General features: G+C 42.5%; 1 long non-coding RNA gene and 1 pseudogene across 1 annotated transcript; both read left to right on the forward strand.

The window, feature by feature from the left end:
* The first annotated feature begins 339 nt into the window (after nucleotides 1-339).
* On the forward strand, nucleotides 340-1615 carry LOC136515170 (cis-zeatin O-glucosyltransferase 1-like; annotated as a pseudogene).
* A 321-nt stretch (nucleotides 1616-1936) lies between these two features.
* Nucleotides 1937-7214, forward strand: LOC136518519 (uncharacterized). The gene is made up of 8 exons (XR_010774524.1): nucleotides 1937-2136; nucleotides 3354-3440; nucleotides 3800-3831; nucleotides 5190-5262; nucleotides 5372-5543; nucleotides 5956-6031; nucleotides 6407-6476; nucleotides 6885-7214. It is a non-coding gene; the product is annotated as an uncharacterized lncRNA (long non-coding RNA).
* The last annotated feature ends 638 nt before the right edge of the window (nucleotides 7215-7852 follow it).

The raw sequence follows: 7852 nt of genomic DNA on the forward strand, positions 1-7852 counted from the left end.
GGCATGAATGGTGAGGTCAACTGATAAGTAAGCCACGAGAAGGTATAAACAAAGAATGTTCAAATATATAGTGTACTCCCCTTTTAAAAGATGCCTAGTCAGTCAGCTGTACTAGAATAGGTATTTCGATGAACTAACTCAAGTCATAGAACCAAAGAAGTTGGGCAAACAGCGATTCTTGCTAATAATCAGGGAATAACAGCGACCGACTTCAGATCTTGACATAATTCATCCTATCAGTACGATGGTGTTCTATTGTTAATATACTTTATTAGAATTCTATAATTGTGCATACTTAGTAACGGCCACAACGCACAATAATATACACAAGGTTCAGACATGTTTATAAATTTTAGAAAGAGTGAAATACACTGTCGGCCCTTTAATTTGTCGGCCTGTGCCAGTTCGGTACACGAACTTGCAAACGTAGAAAATGAACCCCTGAACTTGTCAAGTTGTTCACCGCAAGTCCATTTCCCATCCGACGTGGCAGCGCCAGCGTGGCGGACAAAGCACGTGAACCGGCTGCTACACCTGTCCCTGCTACTCGCCGCGCGGGGGCTCCCCGTCCACTTCGCGGCGCTGGAGCCGCACCTCCAGGAGGCCGCGCTGGACATGCCCACGCACGAGTCCCCCGCCCCGGACCCGCGCTCCCCTTTCCCGGCGCACATGCAGCCGCTCTTCGAGGCCTACTGCGCCGGCGCGCGGGCCCCGCTGGCCGCGCTCTTGGCGGAGCTCGCCGCGACCCACCGCCGCGTCGTTGTCCTCCACGACCGCATGGCGGCGCTCACGGTGGCCGAGGCCACGCTCTTGCCCAGCACCGAGGCCCTCGGCGTGCACCGCCTCGCCGCCTCCTACAACGTCGGGTGGGCGGACCGGGAGCACGCCCTGCTGCGCCGCCACGGCCTCGTGTTCCACCCGCCTGACGCCTGCGCCACCCCAGAGTTCGTCGCACTCGCCAGGCGGATGGGGCAGTAGCGCCGGCGCGCGCCCGGCGCCGGCATGGTCGTCAACACCTGCCGCGCGCTCGAGGGCGACTTCCTCGACGCGCTCCAGGGGATCCCGTCTTCCGACGGCCGTAGGCTGTTCGCCGTCGGGCCTCTCAGCCCGGTGCTCCTCCCCGGCGCCGGCGCGAGCAGTGGGACTGGCATCGGGAGCTCGCGGCGGCACGAGTGCCTGGACTGGCTCGACGCGCAGCCGTCGTCGTCGGTGTTGTACGTCTCGTTCGGCACGACGTCGTCGCTGCGCCTAGAGCAGGTGCACGAGCTGGCCGCCGCGCTGCGGGACAGCGCGGCGAGCTTCGTGTGGGTGCCGCGCTGCGGGACAGCGGGGCGCGCTTCGTGGCGGCGGGGAAGGGGATGCCGCGGCCGAGACCCTCCGTGCCGCCGCGGCGTCCGAGCTCGGCCCCGGCGACGCCCGCGCCGCCGTGGATTGGATGTTTGCCTGCAGGCAATTCAGTTAGTTTTTGTAGATTTGAATTGCACATGTTTGATGTGATATTGTAGCATAGCTAGTGGTACCATACCATGCTTCTGTTAGGCAGAAGGAGGAATGTAGTTTTTGTTGGGCGGCACCCTGAGCTGCTGGATGTTATAGTTCATACGAGTATCAGTTTCTGTTCTATGCCCATAAATTTTTGTTTTACTGTTGCTGTTGGTCATGGCAATTATTGTGAGGGCTATAAGATTATTCATGATGATTTTTGTTTGCTGTGATTTAACCTTCTATGGATTGCAGAGAACAAATATGGCACATTTTAGTTGCATCTTAGAAGAAATATGGCACATTCTATGGATTGCAGACTCTTTGTTTAGTTAGACTCTTTTCTTGTACCAGAGTAGATTTGTGTCAAAGCAGAAAAGACCAAGAATGGGTTTTTGGCCTTTCTATTTTATACATAAAGTATAAACAATCATTTTCCGGCCTATCAGTTGTTCTGCTGCGCCTTCTTTTTTCTTTTTGACTCTTCTGTTTGTCAGTCAACATTTTTTCCTCTATTATTTTACTGTTGGATTTGTAAGGTTTTTGTCCAGTTGTCCTTTTCTATTGACACTTTTTTTGCATGAATTGTTTCTAGGGGGCTCTATCTGAATGCAACTGAGGTACACCCAAGCCCGATATACAAATGATTAAAGGGTAAGTTCATATCTATGCGAAAGATTACCTTTTGCATAGGCTAACACTTATATATTACTAGCACTAAGTTTACATCGTAGTATTCACCGTAAATTTTTGTACTTGGTGATGTAATTTTAGTATATCTTGTTAATGTGGCATTTGTCTCTAGGATCTGCATTCTTTTGAAAATATAATTTGGATAATATGTTTCTTCTATGAACAATGTGGCATATATGTCTTCAAAGTTCAAACTTGTTGGTTTATTACTTTTGTGGCATGTATGTCTCTAGGATCTGCTATTTCTTGCTTAGCTCTTTACGGTTTACACTTCAATTCACCAAGCAGAGTGAAAGAGCATGTAGATTACTAGTAGGCAAGCTCCACTTTGTAACAACAATGCTAGTGCATGTTAAGTAGCTATTTTCTGTGCTACTTGTAACAAAGTGTCTTTTGCTCGGATGCACCCTGAGCTACTAGATGCAACAACTATTTTAATTTGCATTTTTTATTTGGGTGGACGGATTATAGTAATATAATGCATGAGTATTGGTGTTGTTTCATTTCTGTGCACACACTCCCTTTGTTTAGTCATGTCTTGTGCTTCTGCTTTTGCTCACGTCAGTTTCTGCTATCTGCCCATTAATGTTCATTGTGCTGCTGCCTGCTGCCGTGGGGCAGGTGGCTGCTTGCTGTCCTGTTCTTCAAAGGGTAGGCATATAGTTGTGGCTGTAAACTGTATTTCTGTAAACCGGAACAAATGTGGAAATAATGAAGCGGCAACATTCAGTTAGTCAGATTTTTTTGAATTTTTCACATATACAGGTTGTGCAACGTGTGTAAGAAGGTTGCTATGAAATCCAAGTTCTTTTTTGTTTTAGTTAGTGGAGTAGTTTCAGGTGCCAAATGTGCAGTTTTACTTTAGCTACTAGGAGCTTCAGCAAAAGGATTAAGGCAGTTTCAAATAGTGCAAATGTGGAGTTTTGTCGAATCAGTTTTTTTTAGTATGCTGATTCAATACATTTTTCTTGCTCAGTTCATATGAAATTGTATGGGTTTGGCTTCATCTCTATGCAGCTGCTAGTTATGATGATTTTAGGAGTACAGAACTGTTTCTGAATATTCTAGATTGCCTCTATTCTGCTCCCTGAATTGTTTGGATTTGCAATTTCATACTGTTGTCATTTAACTTACCATGGGGCTGCCATTGACACTTTTTTTTAATGAATCGTTTCAAGATGGCTACCACCTCAGTAGACTTTCTGGTTAGGGACATGTTGTGAATGCAACCGTGGGACGCCATGCCCGATACAAATGATGAAAGAGTAAGTTCCTATCTATTCAAAAGGATTCCTTTTGCTTATGTCGACATTTATATATTATTACTACAAGTAGTGTTACATGAAGGGTAGGCCTAGTGCAATGGTGAGAGCTGTCTCATTGAGTCACCAGGTCACAGGTTCGAAGCAGCCTCTCCATAGATTTTGCGGAGGGAAGGCTGGCCTCGGTTTTTCCCTTCCCCAGACCCCACTCATGTGGGAGCCTCCGGCACTGGGTCTGCCCTTTTTTTTACAAGTAGTGTTACATCCTAGGATGGCATGTAAATTTTCCTGACTGTAGATGTAATATTAGTATAATGTCAGTGTAAGCTTTGCATTCTAACTCATTTTGCTCTTGCTAGCAGAGAACATATGAACTGCTACTGCACGCTCCGAGGTGAGGGGCAGCTGATGACTTATATGTGTGTTGTGTAGATTTTCATTTTTTCCGTTTGAGTTTGAACATTGGTTTTTTGGTGAATTTAGTTGAGTTGCTTATTTTGCTTTTTTTTTTTTGTGTGTGAGTGTGTCTGTGTGTACATGTGTTTGCTAGCTTTGGGTGGGGTGGGGGGGGGGGGGGGGGGGTATGAGTGTGAGTGTTTGGGTGTTCTTTGTGTGTTTGGGTGCATGTGTGTCTTTGAAGGTGAGTTTTTTTAGTTGTTGTTATTTTTTGTCCTTTGCCTTCTGAGTGTGTCTGTGTGTGCATGTGTGTCTTTCTGTGTGTGTGTGTGCATGTGTCTTTTTGTATGCCTCTCTCTCCCTTTGTTTGTGTGTGTCTTTGTGTGTCGGGTTTTTTGTGTGTGTGTTTGTCTCTGTTTTTTTACTTTTAAATTTTTATTTTCTTTTTCTTTTGGCATTAGTTGTATTTTTCAGGGTTGAGTTATGTTTATCTCTCTCTGTGTATGTTTCTCTGTCTTTCTCTGTGTGACAGCTGCTGATGCCTGCTGCTACTATTGATTAAGTTTTTTTGGCCCTGCTATTTGTCTTTTGCCTTTTGAAGGCCCCAAAGACTGCTGATTGAACTTGTAATGTTGTTTTTGTAGTTGCTTGCTGCTTGCTCCTGATGCTGATTAAGGTGATTTTTTTTCTTGTCTTTTTTATTGCCCCAAAGCCTGCTTTTTTATGTTCTATTGTTGTTATTGTTGCAGTTGCTTCTTTTTGCTGCTTGATGCTGATTAAGTTTCTTTTTTTTTGGTCTTTTGAGTGCCTCAAACCAAATTTGATGTTTTTTTGGGATCTCCACTGATGTTTAGAGTTGACTTTGTTCAGATTTGTATTGCTGTATTTGTTTGCTGCTGGTGTGTGTGTGTGTGTGTTTGTTACTCTGTGTGTGTGTGTGTTTTTCTGTGTATGTGGCCGTCTACTGCTACTTTGAGGGCCCCAAAGCCTGCTGACTGAGCTGGTACTGCTGCTTTTGCAGTTGTTTGTTGCTTGCTCCTGCTGCTGATTAAGCTGTAGGTGCTTTTTTTTGCATTTTGAGGGACCCAAATTTATGTTTCTTATTTATATTTGTGATGTCTACAGTTGATATGTTCAGTTTTAGATGTGGCGATTATTTGATTTGTGAGGGAGCATTAGAAGGTGTAGTTGAGTTTAATTTTTTTAGCTGTTATTGTCAGAGTTGCGTTTTTCCCTCTATGGGTTTCTTTTTTTTTTTTGTTATGTATTCTGTGTACTGATGTTGATGTTGATACCGGTAGTGGTCCTGATTTTGACTTGTTGCCTGTCACCTGACCTATAATCTGAAACATGAAGCTGATGCCGTCATCCTTGGATTCTTGCACTACATTGTGATGCTGAGCATGTTCCCCAGATGGGAGGTGGAAACGTGAGTAAACCAATCACCTCTCCATGTTCTGAATCCAAGATTTTTGGGAGCCAACTAGTTTGTGAATTGTGATGTCAAAAGGGCTCAAACTATCTGTCTGACTGTTTAGGAAGATAAGGCCGGGTGATTCAGATTCTGCTGTTCGTTGCTGGGCATCAAGAACCTATGCCAGGCATTCTTTGGGACTCATCCCCCTGCAGTGATGGGTGGATCCTACACCATCGTCGTGCCCACGATTTCCATCATCGTTGCTGGCCATTACATCAATGAAGCAGAACTTCGTGAGTACTTCTAGTTCCTCAGTAACTTATCTCCATTTGTTAAGGCCTCTGTTTGAGTTCTTTGTACAGTTCAAAAGGCGTTGTTCAGTTTATTTATTTTGAAGTGATTAGTAAAGTTTTTTTTCTTTATGGTTGCCATTACTGATTGTGATTGGGGGATAAAGCTATTAATTTTGGTTTCCATTACTGATTGGGGGACACTGCCATTACTGATTGCTGGTTTAACTTTTGTTATCTTATGGTTGTTATTAATCTTTATGTGTCTTTATGTGCGTAGTTAGCTTTGTTTCCTTATGATTGCCAATTACTTGAGGAGAAGGTTGATTCTACTATAGGTGCCATCGGCTTCGTGTCCGGCCATCCACGGCTTTGGTTTCTGTCTTTGACCTGTCATCTGTGCTCCTGCGCGCAGAGTGCTGCTTGAGATGAAGTCGCCCACCTAGGATTTGGGACTTGAGCAGAAAGGGAAATCTCAGATCTAGTTATTGGTAATATCAATATTTATGAGTATTGGAATTGACTGAATGTTATTCGTTTCGTCTTGCCTTTGGCATTACTTCACTGCTGTAGTAATCGGTTAGAGTAGCACTTTCACAAAGTGACAGCAGATTTTGTTCAGTTAGCTAGATAAGTTACTCTGATGGCAGCACTATTATCTTTGAGGATACATAATGGAGTATTAAAGAATTGCTTCAGTCCTGTCAAATCACAATCGAACAATGTATATATTTCTAAGTAGAACCGTAACTTACATGTGCTCTGTAGATTAACAAAATTTTTACTGGAATCAAGTTTTAATTTTTGCTTATGTCCTCTAAAGTATATACTGAGAATCACATGATGTGTTATGTCGATGCATGCAGGTGTGTTCGTGCTGCTCCTATTTTGCCTGTTCAACGTCATGTACTGATCAAGTCGGTTTCAGTTTGTCAGGTGAGCAGCGACAACAGTGATTTGCGCTGATATCTCATTTGTTAACTGCCCCTTTCATGCTACACTAATTGGCTATGTTTAATATTTGCCATCCTACTTAGTTGCTTGAGCTATATCTGTAGTTCTCAGTAGCTTGTTTTCTACTAGCGATTTTTATTTGATCAAGTGTTAGTTCCCTCATTTTTCAGACTGCAACCCTTTTATTTGCCCACCACTAAACTTGTCGCATTGTATGGACTGATATGTTTAGTATTTCTTCCTATTTGGAAGAAACCATAATGCTCAGTATGACAAAGGCTTGCCCATATATACATGTAGATCTGTCCATTTCATATGACAAGTCATACAGTTGTATTTTATGTGATTGTTCTTGCGGCTTGATTTGTTAATTCTCAGCAAATGTTACAGGTTGAAGGCCTTGGGAAAATTACCTGGAATGACTTTGTAGCTGCCATCATGAACTGGAAATTACTTGTAGGTTTATGTCCTGTTAGTGGATCTTGGGTTTGGAAAACCCGTTATGGGTTGTTTTTCTGTTTATATTGAATTTGACAGATTTATTTGTCTAGTATCTGTCAGTTTTTGTTTTCTGCTGGGCTGTCTACTTTTGATTGGGCCAAAATCTAACAGATTTGAGGTTGAAAAATCTGTCAACAGTTGTGTAGACAGACCCATAGAATATTCATCTCACATACGAGGCCTAACAATTACCACACGGAAAGGAAAGAAATATTCACCATTGGATATTTGATGATCTAACAGCTAAGAATAAATATAATATCCGTGTCAAGTATATATGAGGCCTAAAAATTATGAGACTAATCATGAAAAAGTAAATAGTAACACTATTGAATTTTTTAATAATCTAACATTCAAGAATAAATAAAGTATGCATATTAAAAACAATTGATAAATAACTTGATTCAATCCATATCCAATACAATATGGAAAGGAAAAACTATTATAATTTAATCTAGATATAAATAAAGACAATACACGTAGGTGCAAGTCAAAGTTTATGTAGATCGCAACCCTTTTGCACGCTAGTTAGATGATGACACAACAAATTTGGACGACACATCTAGTGGAAATTAAAAGAAAGAAAAAAGTACTAGGAATCGTGAATAAGTTTTTGAGCCTTCATGTGCTCTCTGATAATATTGTCGAAGGTATCAAACATCAAGTTGCGCCACTAAAGGCCGGCAAGCATCGACCAAGAGGAACATGATTTCAAATGCATCTTCATGCAACATCGGGTGAACAATAAAATTGGAGAAACAAATATATGAATCAAACAATGATTACTAATCCGTTTTAAACTTCTCTAGGTCGTTCATTATTACAAACGGACGATGCTATCAAATGTATCAAACACT

This window comes from Miscanthus floridulus, chromosome 17 (genome assembly GCF_019320115.1).
Source record: "Miscanthus floridulus cultivar M001 chromosome 17, ASM1932011v1, whole genome shotgun sequence".
Classification (NCBI taxonomy): Eukaryota; Viridiplantae; Streptophyta; class Magnoliopsida; order Poales; family Poaceae; genus Miscanthus; species Miscanthus floridulus.